The sequence below is a fragment of the Amblyomma mixtum genome, chromosome 2 (assembly GCF_055824585.1).
Source record: "Amblyomma mixtum isolate Tamu chromosome 2, ASM5582458v1, whole genome shotgun sequence".
Lineage (NCBI taxonomy): Eukaryota > Metazoa > Arthropoda > Arachnida > Ixodida > Ixodidae > Amblyomma > Amblyomma mixtum.
Window position 1 is genome coordinate 141,466,657 of NC_143013.1, and position 12,794 is coordinate 141,479,450.

The following is a 12,794-nucleotide window of genomic DNA, read 5'->3' on the forward strand; positions in this document are numbered from 1 at the left end:
CAATTTATGGATGCCACGTCAATCCAAGCAGGCCTACTTCTTAATTATGGGTGCTTGCATGTTAACAAGGGCAGCACACACAGATACAACTTTGTTTATGTGTGCGACCTGGCTTAGTGGTATATTGTTGCTAAGAATATGATGTATGTACATCCACTGAATTACTCTTTCTACATGGATGCGTACAGACGCAATCTTGTATGTCTGCAGCCTGTCTTGTTCAGACAGCTGTCGATCCCCTTAATTAAAACGAGGCATAAGTAGCACTGCACCTTTATCTTCTACAGCTGTCTGAATGCTTGGTAATCCTTTGTCACTTAAAACTATGTCCCATGGTTTGGGAAGCTGCAGACAGCCAGAGTCCTGGGTTTTCAGTCAGTGTGACGTCCTCTATAAACCTTAGAAATAAACCTATCATTCCATTAGGAATTATATGCCTATCTGAAATTTCAGCGTGTATCCTCCTTTGTAATGTGGATACAACACATGTTGGCTATCAGGATTTGACGCTGTTTTAGTGCGGACCTCGGTGCAGTGTATTATTAGGGTGCAATTCGGATAGTTTTCTTTGAACGGGACAGGCAAAGAAAGCTTAATTATTAGACGGGAAGGAATAAGGACCCAATCTATCTGGGCAATGCTTAGACTATCAGATGCCTTTCTGAACACAGTTAACGCTGTTGTGGCTGTGACGCGGAACATAGCTCCCAAGGCACTGTATGTTATCCCAAGCTGTAGCTTGCAAGGGAACAAGCATAACTTGTCTTCCCTTGCCATCGCATTACACCTGTACTGTGGCGCTGGCAAAAAGTTCAGCTGGAGGCAAAAACTTGCAGCGTCACACCGCACAACTCTTGCAGTACCTCTTCCTTTTACTTTAGGGATAAAATTCACAGTTCCGCGCCCAATTTCTATCTGTGCTTGCAACCTTCTGGAGAGAATAAACATACCGGACGTTGGAAGAAAATATACTCAGGTAACAGAAATAATAGATATAGCATGACATTTGTACTCTGCACTAACTAAACAAATTTATTCTCAAGAGAAAGTAAACACGGGCATATTCATTCTAAAGAGAAAGTAAACACGGGCATTATAAAATGGAAAACACGAACACTATATAGGGACAACAAAATAAAGAACAGATTAAACATGACCATTGATCAATAATACAAGTAAATTGGGGTAAAACCAAGGTGGGGTGCTAACAGCGAGACAACACCACAGTTCAACACCACAGACAACACCACAGTTCAACAACCGCACCATCGTCCCACCTTGTGACTCATTTCTGTGTGTGGGACTTGAATAGATGCTTCAGTGCCATTTGTTGCTGAGAGAAGTATGGCTAGCTTTCCTGAAGTAGCACATTCTTCTGTTTGGCATGCCTGAAAAACATGAAGCAAGATTATCTTGTGGCATTTAGAAAAGCTCTCTGTGCTGCTTAGGGCAGTTGAAGGGACACTGTTTAAAGCAAATGTATACAGCACTAGTGGCACGGTTTGTTTGCACTTAGAAGAACTTGTTGTTGGGCTAGTTGGTAGTTATTCATCATTAAAATCAAAGGCGCCAAACCATACACACACACACAGGAGAAGAAAGAAAGACGAGACAGAGCGCCACTCACAACTGATTTAATGTGCAGAAAGACACGTACATATATGTCACTGTCGGCGCATGCGCAAGGAAGACATTCAGCTTCGTGAAGATAAGCAGCGATCAAAAAACGCTTTTTCAGCCTTATACAGGTTTATCGATGTTTCGCTGACGCACAAGTTGCCCCTCTTTTCGATATGGGATGCTTCTATCAGTTCTCTGGCTTTTGTCACATTACTCTTTGCCAAAATCCGCACATCAGAAAAGCATGGTTCACAAGTGCGCGACGGGCAGGTTCTTATGTGCAAGGGTAAATGGGGGCCATCTTTATTTTGTTCTACATTTCTTTGGTGTTCTCTTATCCGCTCATTGACACATCGCCCGGTTTGTCCGATGTAGGAACTGCCGCAGGAGAGGGGAACTTCGTACACAACCCCTACCGCACATTTCGTGAACGGTCGCCCATGCCTGGTACCGCAGCCACTTTCTTTTACTTTTTCTTTCCTTTTGGCTATTCGAGAGCAAAGGCTTCCGAGCTTTTGGGGAGCGGTAAAAACGAGTGGCACCCCATGCCTACTCGCAACCTTCTTCAGGTTGTGGGCCAACTTGTGCACATACGGCACGGCCACCGGTCTCACCTCTTCTCGAGGGACCTCCTCCCCTACTCCTACTACCTTCTTCTTCAACTTCCGTAGGAGGCTTTCGGCAACCTGTGTCACGACCGAACCAGGGAACCCGGCTGAAGCCAGCCTAACCAATTGATTATCAAAACTCTGTCGCATCTTGTGAACACATGACTTCCCTAGAGCAGACTCAAGGCAAAGTGAAGCAATTCCTCTTTTAACTAGTTTTGAATGCGAAGAGTCGAATGGCAGAAGCCCCTTTTTTGCACGTGGAGCATATGCCCAACACACCTGATCCATACAGAACTCAATGTTTAAATCTAAAAACTGTAAAAGATTGTTTTCAGGCAGTTCGTAAGTAAAATCCAAGCCTTTACCGTGTTGTCTAAAAAGGGATAAAACACTGTTTACTGTACCAGCGAAGTTAGAGCTGCCGTCCTTAGTTAAAACAATCAAGAAATCGTCAATATATCTAAAAACTGCATTGGTTCTGCTTTGGTTCGTGTGTCGCCCCGGTTTTATGCAACATTTTTCTGTCACAAATTGACGAAAAGCTTCTGCAGGTTTTGCCAACTAACCATGTTTTTAAAGTTTTTAGATATATTGACGATTTCTTGATTGTTTCAAATAAGGACGGCAGCTCTAACTTCGCTGGTACAGTAAACAGTGTTTTATCCCTTTTTAGACAACGCGGTAAAGGCTTGGATTTTACTTATGAACTGCCTGAAAACAATCTTTTACAGTTTTTAGATTTAAACATTGAGTTCTGTATGGATCAGGTGTGTTGGGCATATGCTCCACGTGCAAAAAAGGGGCTTCCGCCGTTCGACTCTTCGCATTCAAAACTAGTTAAAAGAGGAATTGCTTCACTTTGCCTTGAGTCTGCTCTAGGGAAGTCATGTGTGCACAAGATGCGACAGAGTTTTGATAATCAATTGGTTAGGCTGGCTTCAGCCGGGTTCCCTGGTTCGGTCGTGACACAGGTTGCCGAAAGCCTCCTACGGAAGTTGAAGAAGAAGGTAGTAGGAGTAGGGGAGGAGGTCCCTCGAGAAGAGGTGAGACCGGTGGCCGTGCCGTATGTGCACAAGTTGGCCCACAACCTGAAGAAGGTTGCGAGTAGGCATGGGGTGCCACTCGTTTTTACCGCTCCCCAAAAGCTCGGAAGCCTTTGCTCTCGAATAGCCAAAAGGAAAGAAAAAGTAAAAGAAAGTGGCTGCGGTATCAGGCATGGGCGACCATTCACGAAATGTGCGGTAGGGGTTGTGTACGAAGTTCCCCTCTCCTGCGGCAGTTCCTACATCGGACAAACCGGGCGATGTGTCAATGAGCGGATCAGAGAACACCAAAGAAATGTAGAACAAAATAAAGATGGCCCCCATTTACCCTTGCACATCAGAACCTGCCCGTCGCGCGCTTGTGAACCATGCTTTTCTGATGTGCGGAATTTGGCAAAGAGTAGTGTGACAAAAGCCAGAGAACTGATAGAAGCATTCCATATCGAAAAGAGGGGCAACTTGTGCGTCAGCGAAACATCGATAAACCTGTATAAGGCTGAAAAAGCGTTTTTTGATCGCTGCTTACCCTCACGAAGCTGAATGTCTTCCTTGCGCATGCGCCGACAGTGACATATATGTACGTGTCTTTCTGCACGTTAAATCAGTTGTGACTGCCGCTCTGTCTCGTCTTTCTTTCTACTCCTGTGTGTGTGTGTGTATGGTTTGGCGGCTATGATTGTTTGCACTGACTGCATAGAAGCCCCGAACTAAAAGGTGCCCTTACAGCGTCCCTCTTTCTTGCAGTGCAATGACTTTCTTGTCCTGCACCACACACAAGCACCAAAGAATTCGAAGCACTAATGTCGTTCAGTAGAGAGGTAGCTGTGCTTGTTTCCAAAGGTGCATTGCAGACATCTATGATGTCCAAATCACGATGTACATCTTCCCGATGCTGACCCGAAGGACGCGGGTTCTATCCCGGCCGCGGCGGCTGAATTTCGATGAAGGCGAAATTCTAGAGGTCCGTGTACTGTGCGATGTCGGTGCACGTTAAACAACCCCAGGTGGTCGAAATATCCGGAGCCCTTCACTACGGCGTCCCTCATAGCCTGAGTTGCTTTGGGACGTTAAACCCCAATAAACCAATGAGCCAAACATCTTCCCGAACGGAGGCTTCCGGCACATGCATTGTTGCCCCATGAGTTTCAATTTCCGATGGATGCTCATCTCCTCCAACAAGTTGTCTGGATGAGATTTCCTTCTTGAAACGTGTCTGCCACCTGCATTGCACAATCAAAAGCCAAGGTTACTACCAATGTCCTGTAGGCTACAAGCAAACGTCCCATGAAATTTAATAACTAAACACTTCCTACGCACCTCTTATTCATATTGCGCTGATATTGCGATTTCATAAAATAGGTAAGTCAACAGAACATACCTGGAAACATGAGTAAGTTGTACTGGCAGCCGAACAATTTTTCTTTCATTCCTTTGCGGCCTTTCCTGATCAGGTGCCTTTTTTCTGCAGACTGGTAGAAAAATTTCTGGGATGTAGGATGGATGTTTGCTGATGTTCCTCTTGCTGTTGGCCACAAAATGTCTGCTGCAAATTCACGTATGCTCTTTTCGCTACACAGGGTTCCATCGGGACTGCACAAGAAAGAACAATGTTCTTTTTTCCTTATCACAAGAACACAAGCACACATGAAAACGCACGCATGCACTCACACGCATACACGAACACCATACAAAGGCACACACACACGAGCAGACACGAACATGCAGAGAAGCGCGAACGAGTGCACGCATGCTAACAGGAGCGTGAATGAACACACCGGCGCACGAAACAGACACACGAACGCACATAGATGCACGCAACACAGGAACAAAAAAAAGAAAATCGCACAAACTCCGAAGGTGGCAAATGTGAGAACCGCCGAGCTTCTAAGCAGTATTCGAAAGTTAAAATTTTACCATAATGAGGAGGCGCACAGCAAAGAGAACAAGCAAATCAATGTCAAAGTTTTTTAAATAAAAAGGAGTGCGTTCCGACTGAAGAAAGCTGCTTGCCCGACGCGTAAATTAGAGGCGTCAAACCTTTGACAACGTGCGTAGTTAAGCTGAATTCAATTAGAGCACAAAATCACGTGCGAGTGGAATTTCAACAGCGACGCCTGAAAGAACAAATGGAATCAAAACTCTTAACGTTCTCACCATGCCACCGTAATATTGGCGTTCATACAGGCATGCGGCGAGAAGGCAGCGAGCTCGAGATAACTTTCTGCAGTTATTGCTAGTCGCGTTAATGAACAAAAATGAGTAGTTGGAAGGGTCTGCACGACTTACTTGACTCTCCTTACAGCGGTGATCCCGGCTTGTCGTATTTCTTTTGCTTACCATCTTCCTGGCAATTGATACAGTTTCACAGGTGGATCGCGTTTGAAAAGAGGCTTGAAAAGAGACGGCCGCCGACAGCAAGCCTATGCTCGCGACCTATATCCAAGACATCAACGAATTTACAGAGCGATACTACTGTTAGAAGCACGACTAGTGACTTCACCTTCGGATTAAAAACTGCCATAAACCGAGCATCGTTTAATGTTATATACATGCTTCAGTGCTCTCCTTGTCAGAAATAATATATCGCAGAAACCGGGCAATCAGTGAACGTCAGACTGAACAGACATCCAGCTGGCAAAGCAAGGAACCTATACTCGTTTCATACATTGCAGTCAACGCTGCCAAATGTACGGAAGTAGTCCGCTGCAAAAAACAGGCGAAATCTATTCGTCCGCCTCGCATCGTGGCTGAGTGGTACGAAGCGCGCGCATGTCTGTTCATTTTATAAGGGGCCAAGGTTCGACTCCCGGCTTGGCTGTTCTTTTGTTATTTTTTATTTTTCTTAAAAGATATTTCATTAGGTAGAAACTCGAAACTGACAAACTGTAGTACCTGCTTTGAAAAACACAGCGCTGTTTACTTGCTCCGAAGGGAAAAGGCAGGCATACATGCGATGTAACTTGAGTCGGTTGGCGTTGAGTGCAAAGCTGTCATATTTAACACTGCGAGGGCTAGGTATTGTCACCCCGCTAGGTCGTTTTTGCGGTGATCTTATTGCAGTAGAGAAACCTTCTTTCTTGAACCTCAACTTTCCGAGGGCTCACCCCGGTCATCTCGCCCACAGTTTCGAGAACTTTACGCAGAGTCTTCTCCGGGAAGCGCTTCCTTACGCTAGAGTAAACGTTGACAATCACCTGCTTGCAGTCTTTCGAAATTTTCGGAGACTTCAACTTGGAGAATAGGCGAGCAGGAGATGTTTTTGAAGCCGCAGTGGGCGAAGAAAACAAGCGAGTAGGAGATAGGAGTGCTACATTCGCAGACTCAGAAACAGAAAGACGAAAGCAGACGACATCACCAGCCGGCCTAGCTGCGAAAACCTGATACAGGAGGAGCCGGAAAAGAACCAGAAAACTAAGGCACTCTGTTTTGAAGACCATAAAAAAGCAATCTTTTTGCAAAATAAAACACTTGTATTATTATACTGCAATATCATCCAACATTTACTTTAATTTTAAGTTCGTTACTCTTTTCACTTTCGACGCACTACATTACGATGCGGACGAGGAGCGCGAACAGGCTGCGTTGACTGCTATGTATGAAACGGAGTATACAGACGGCAGTGTCGGAACATTGTAATCAACGCGGTCACAACGTCGATGAACTTAGGCTCTTCATTCTTTAATCAGGCTCCAAATCTGCAAGCGACAAATTATAGAGAGGCGTTCCCAGTCCAAAAACTTAATACCTTACAACAAGCATAGATCCACATACCCAGAGGGAACTTAGAATGTCCCAGGTACATTCCGGCAGTGGCGTAATTGTTGCAACAGGTCTTGCACCTTGAGCATTTCCACGTACTTCATAACAGTGTTTTACCGTGCCCTTCCGCCTTAGCTGTGGTTTAACCCTCAGTCTCAAATGTTAGTTCTTTCTTTCTTTGGTGAAGTTTATCTTGTTTGGCCTTTCTTTCTTTGGTTAACTTTATCTTTAGGCTATGCCATGCTTTTCTTTCTATAACTTCTCAGGAACCCTTGGTTTCAAAGTTCCTTCACCCCTCCCTTCCTTTCATACTTTCTCTGAAATCGTCCTTATGTTGCCTTTTTTCCCTTTATTTTTACTTTTATACATGCTGACTAATTCCTTGTCTGAGTTTTTCATATCAACGCAGCCAGTCAGAGCAAGCCGCTTGTCACAGCTGGACACAGAGCCGATCAGGCCCACGCTGCTGTCGCTAAAATCTTCACAGCCCCTGCTTCCTTTCTGCTGAGCAGGCTTTTTCCTTTGCACAGTTTTGCAGGGAAATCGAATAATCATCGTTACCACCCATCAGGCATAGAGAAGATTCACCCTCACCATCTAAGCACCCTTCCCACTTCACATCCTCCTCACCGGACCTTCCTCCTCGTAACGACCCTATTTTAAGCCCACCAATGATGAATGCTTTGCTCACAGGAAGACAAGTCCTCTTGTCGAAGCATTGGCAAGCCCCCTGAGGTTTTTCCTCACTTGTTCACATTGTGATTGTTAAGAATCATCTGACCAACCTCTCTCTATTATGTGCCTTCTTTGTCAAAATTAACCAGTTTGCACGATTTCTTTCTAGCTTGTATAGTGGTGCCCTTGTGGCTTTCCTGAAGATCAAATGGTGCTCGAAGGTAAGAAGACCCCAGTCCTTACCTTTAACAACCATTTCAGCTTCAGGGAAGCTGGAAGGGCTCCGCTGTACGAGCTAGAAGCAAACCATTCAGCCTTGTTACTTTTGACAAAGACTGCACGTACTACGCATACCCATTTTGGGAAAGCTCTGGGAAAATAAATTTTTGTGTCTCTGAGGAAAGCATAAAATTTGCCACTTTGAGCCTTCTGGTGGCGAAGCTAAATGAGCTAGCCTGGGCTTGCCGATTTTTTTTTTTGCGCGCACATCTCTACGCGCATGTTTTGCTTTGCTGATTTGTATCTTACTGTGGAGCAGACACACACCTCTGCGCAATTCTGGCAGGCAATTTATTCGCACTTCTGCGACTTTGCTTACATTTGGAGGTCAGACGGCGTGGTTTTGCTTTGCACGTTTGTTTGCAGCCGCAACTAGTGTATGCACGGTTTGTGTTTCTGCTGCTTTTTCTAGTAGGGGAGGGTGAGGGAACTCTTCATTACGTTCGCTGAAACAAATTTTGATACCTCACTCGCTGGTGGCTGCAGCAGCATGGTGTGTTAGCGCGCCTGCGATATCATTTCGCTGTCACGAAGTCTTGGGGTAATAAATTGCGCCGCGCCGACTTTAATACTCTGGACGGAAAGGTTTTGGGCTTGCATATTATCTTGAGGCCCACTTCTCTGCAGGCGTTATCAAGTTTTTTCTTGATTTTGATTTTTATAGTGCGAGATAATTTTCTCTGGTTCCACCTCTTGAAAAATAAGGGTATCAGATTCGCACTATCAAAAATCGATCTTTTTTGCTATCCTTCGTCAAAGGGAGAGTGACACCTAATATGCGCCTTCATTCTCGAAAGTACCTCACTCCTCTTGGCTCGTGTGCTTGCTGTACCACTTGCTATCGAAAGACTTTGCCGGCGTTCAGTTCCCGCATATTACGGCGCCTTTGAATATAACAGCGAGGAATAGATTTAAAGCGTAACCGGATTTCTAATCGGTTGAAGATTTCCCCGGCCCGGGTCCCGGCTTTTCCTGGGTGAGATGCTTGAGAAAAGGACGAAAACAAAAGTCAAGCTGGACCTTGCGGTAGAGGATCCACTTCGCATTCGGGAGATGGTGACTTCGATCCCCAGTGCCGCAGGGTACCCAACTGTTTTCTAACGGGTGCAAGGTTCCCCCGGCCTGTTTCTCGGCTCTTCTGGGGTGACATGCTTGGGAGAAGTGTCTTAGCCAAGTGGCGTCCCCACTTGCCAGTGGCGAGGGCGTGCTACCATCATCGCTGGAAATTCTTATGAATTTCTGTAAGCAACGTCAAGTGCATCGTATTTGCAAGCTCCTGGAAAGAAGCAAGCCGACCGAGCTGGAAGTGCGTGTGCGCCCGTCCACTGCGCCTGGTATCTACGCATGGACACGTCGTGGGCTGATAGCGGTTATAAGAGAACCGCCACCAACGGTGACCTCCCACTAGCATCTCGCGCTAGCCGTGCTAGCATCTCGCTGAAAATTCTTCTGTATTTCTACAGGTTAGTGTCAATGACATAAAGAACTTGATCCTAATTTTCTGTACATCATCGCTGCCACTGCCAAACTGCGGTATATTTCGGTACCGGTATGATGTTTGCATGGTATGTAATGGATGCTTTTGATCATGCGTCGTGGGTTAGCGTTGAGGTATCACTGAATGAACTTTCACATCAAAAGGAGAATCGGCTCAAAAACAATGGCGTGGCCCAACTTGTCGAGTGGTGCAGATCGCTGTCATAGCAGAACTTCAAGCAAAAGTACAGGCGCTCTCGGACAGAGTCATTTTTATGGAAGGAAGTGTTCAGGTGATGTCTGAAAAGTTTGAAAAAACACTTGCCGAGCTTTCCCAACATGACTGTATCCTTGCAGACATGAAAAAGCGAATTGAAAAACTTGAGTTGAACAAAAGCAGCGGCAGATTGAGGACGATAAAGATATCAATGAACTAGAAAGACATAATGGGAAGCTGAATCTTGAAATCTAAAGGATACAAAAAACAGACTATGAAGAGCAACTTGTCAAAGTGAACACGTGTGCTCTATCTCACCAGCTTCAACATCTTTCGTCTGGTGACGTCATTGCAATTCACCGGTTGCCTTTCAAACCTGATAAGACATCAGGGATCATTGTTCGCTTTGCTCGGCAAGCTGTCCGTGATGACTGGTTCAAGAACCGAAAGAAACTGAGCGATGCATACGAAAATGAAAATGTCTATATCCAAGACAATCTCACTAAACAAACACGAGCACTTCTCTGGGAGGCAAAGCAATGGGCACTGGGCACTAACTAACGCTTTGTTTAGCGAATTGGAGGCAAAGTTCTCGTCAGACAGACAGAAGCCGACACATCCATTGTTATCAAGTCAAAATCATTTGATAACGCTTCCATAGGTGTTTGTACAAATGCCGCAACCTTTTTCATGGCTATTACACCTGACAAGCTTGAATCACATGTTGGTAAACGGCGTCTTAAAGGTCTAAAACTTTTTATTTAAATATTCAATCTACTAGAAACAAACACGAGTATTTGGATTTATTTTTTAGCAGTATTGGTTTTCCTTTTGACGTCATTATGCTCTTAGAAACCTGGTACACAAGTGACGATAAAGTTTTTTTTTCAATTCTCGGATATGTTATTTTTTACCTGAATCACTCGTTACGTCCCGGTGGCGGTCTTGCTTTCTTGGTGAGCGAAAATCTCAGCTGTGACCTCTTGCCCGGTTTTATATCTTCGAATAGAGAATGCGAAATGCTGATGGTGGCAACATGCGGCCATGTCATTTCTGTCGTATGCAGACCGTCTAGTGGTGACCACAGTACATTGTTTGCTTCTATAGTGGCTCTTTTTCAATATTGCATGAATAAGCTTAAACTTAGTTGCGGCGGTGATTTTAACATCGACATGATTTCCGATACTCCTGAGTCAAGAGAACTGACATGGTTGCGTGAGAGCTATGGCCGTACATATGTTATTTATTCAGCAACTAGAATCACCACTACCTCTTCAACGCTTTTAGATTTCTTTCTTGTTAGCTCTTCAGTCACAAATATTATGTCGGGAGTCATAGCTTGTGATCTTAGCGACCACTTACTTGTGTACGTAGTCATTCCGCATCAATAAAATGAAACTAGGCCCCCGATTCTTTCTAGAAACCTTTCATCTCGAAACTTCGAACATTTTCGTCAAAAAATCTCAACTGTAACGCGGGAGAACGGGCTCACATCAACTGATGCAAGTACATCCTCTGATGACTTGATGAGATTCACTGGTCACTGACCATGGTCAAACAAAAACAAAAATGACGTTTCGGGAGCGCTACGGCTCCCTTGTTCACAATGAGCAACCGGCTCGTCGTCCCGGGCTTTTTGTAGCGGTTAGTATCGTTTTCAGACATTTAGCGTAGATAGGGTGCAATGTGCCATCATTCTTATTTATTGTGTTAGGCGTAGTCTGGATTATTAGTGACTCGAGATTTCGGCGGGCTGATACATTCTTTTCTGTTGTCACTATATCTGCTTCGTCCCAGTTAAGCCCGCCGAAATCTCGAGTCACTAATAATCCAGACTACGCCTAACACAATAAATAAGAATGATGGCACATTGCACCCTATGTACGCTAAATGTCTGAAAACGATACTAACCGCTACAAAAAGCCCGGGACGACGAGCCGGTTGCTCATTGTGAACAAGGGAGCCGTAGCGCTCCCGAAACGTCATTTTTGTTTTTGTTTGACCACGGTCAGTGACCAGTGAATCTCATCAAGCCATGATTCCTGTCCAGACGGTATGCCGTCGAACCCTTGACTACATCCTCTGATGACTTTTTAGCATTCTAAAAACCATTTTCGAGTCAACCTTTCCGCTTCCACTGTTTTCTCAATCCAAGAAGATCCGGAAACCATGGATCACCCATGATTTATTCAGCAAAATAAAAACAAAGTATACAATGAACAAAAAATTTCTAAACCAACGAGGTCCTGAACTGGCGAAATCTTTTAGAGAATATCGCAACAAATAAAATAAGGACCTTATGCATGCTAGAGATAGCTAGTTTGATAAATTTTTTCTAAGATGGTCCAATAACGTGGCCATGATATAGAAAAACCTCAGCTTGATACTTAAAAACATACAGGCTTCAAAGGGAATCGGCGAAATTGTTGCGAATGGCACAGCAATCTCTGGTATCGATCTAGCTAATGTTTTCAATGAATATCTAGTAAACCTCCAGTTTCTTAAATCATTAGCAGACTGCACTCAGTACTTGCCTGGCAGTAGTCCTGAGATTATTGCATCCAGTTGAGAAAACCGAAATATTTGCTATAATAATGAAATTAAGAAATACTACCTCCATTGACATATTTCATATTCAAGTCCGCCCGATCAAATTCCATGCTGCCATTATTGCTATCCTCCTCACCAATATTTCTAACCTCTCTCTAGCAAACTGAATATATCCAACAAACCTTCAATGCGTTGTCCATAAAAAGGTGACAAAAACAATTAGGCAAATTATAGGCCGATTTCTGTAGCACCGGTTACCGCTAAAATTTTTAAAATGGCGTTAATTCCAGTTTCCTTCCATTTACAGAAATACACCACATTCTAACTAAATGTCTATATGGTTTCAGGAAAAACTATTCCATCGAGACCGCTCTGCTCCATCAAAAAGAGTTCATTCTTGAAAAACTCGAACAAAAGCAATATAGCACAATCTGGTGGGCTAGTTGGTAGGAATCCATACGATTTCAGCAGCGCCAACACGGTTAGGAAAAGACAGAAAGCGGACAGAACAGAGCGCTGAACCATCAACTTTATTTCAAGAATGCCCAAGGCCCCGCTCTTCAA

General features: G+C 44.4%; 1 pseudogene; it reads right to left on the minus strand.

Annotated features, from left to right (window-relative positions):
• Positions 1-429: 429 nt before the first annotated feature.
• LOC149361101 (uncharacterized) lies at positions 430-10,010 on the minus strand (annotated as a pseudogene).
• Between the last annotated feature and the right edge of the window lie 2,784 nt (positions 10,011-12,794).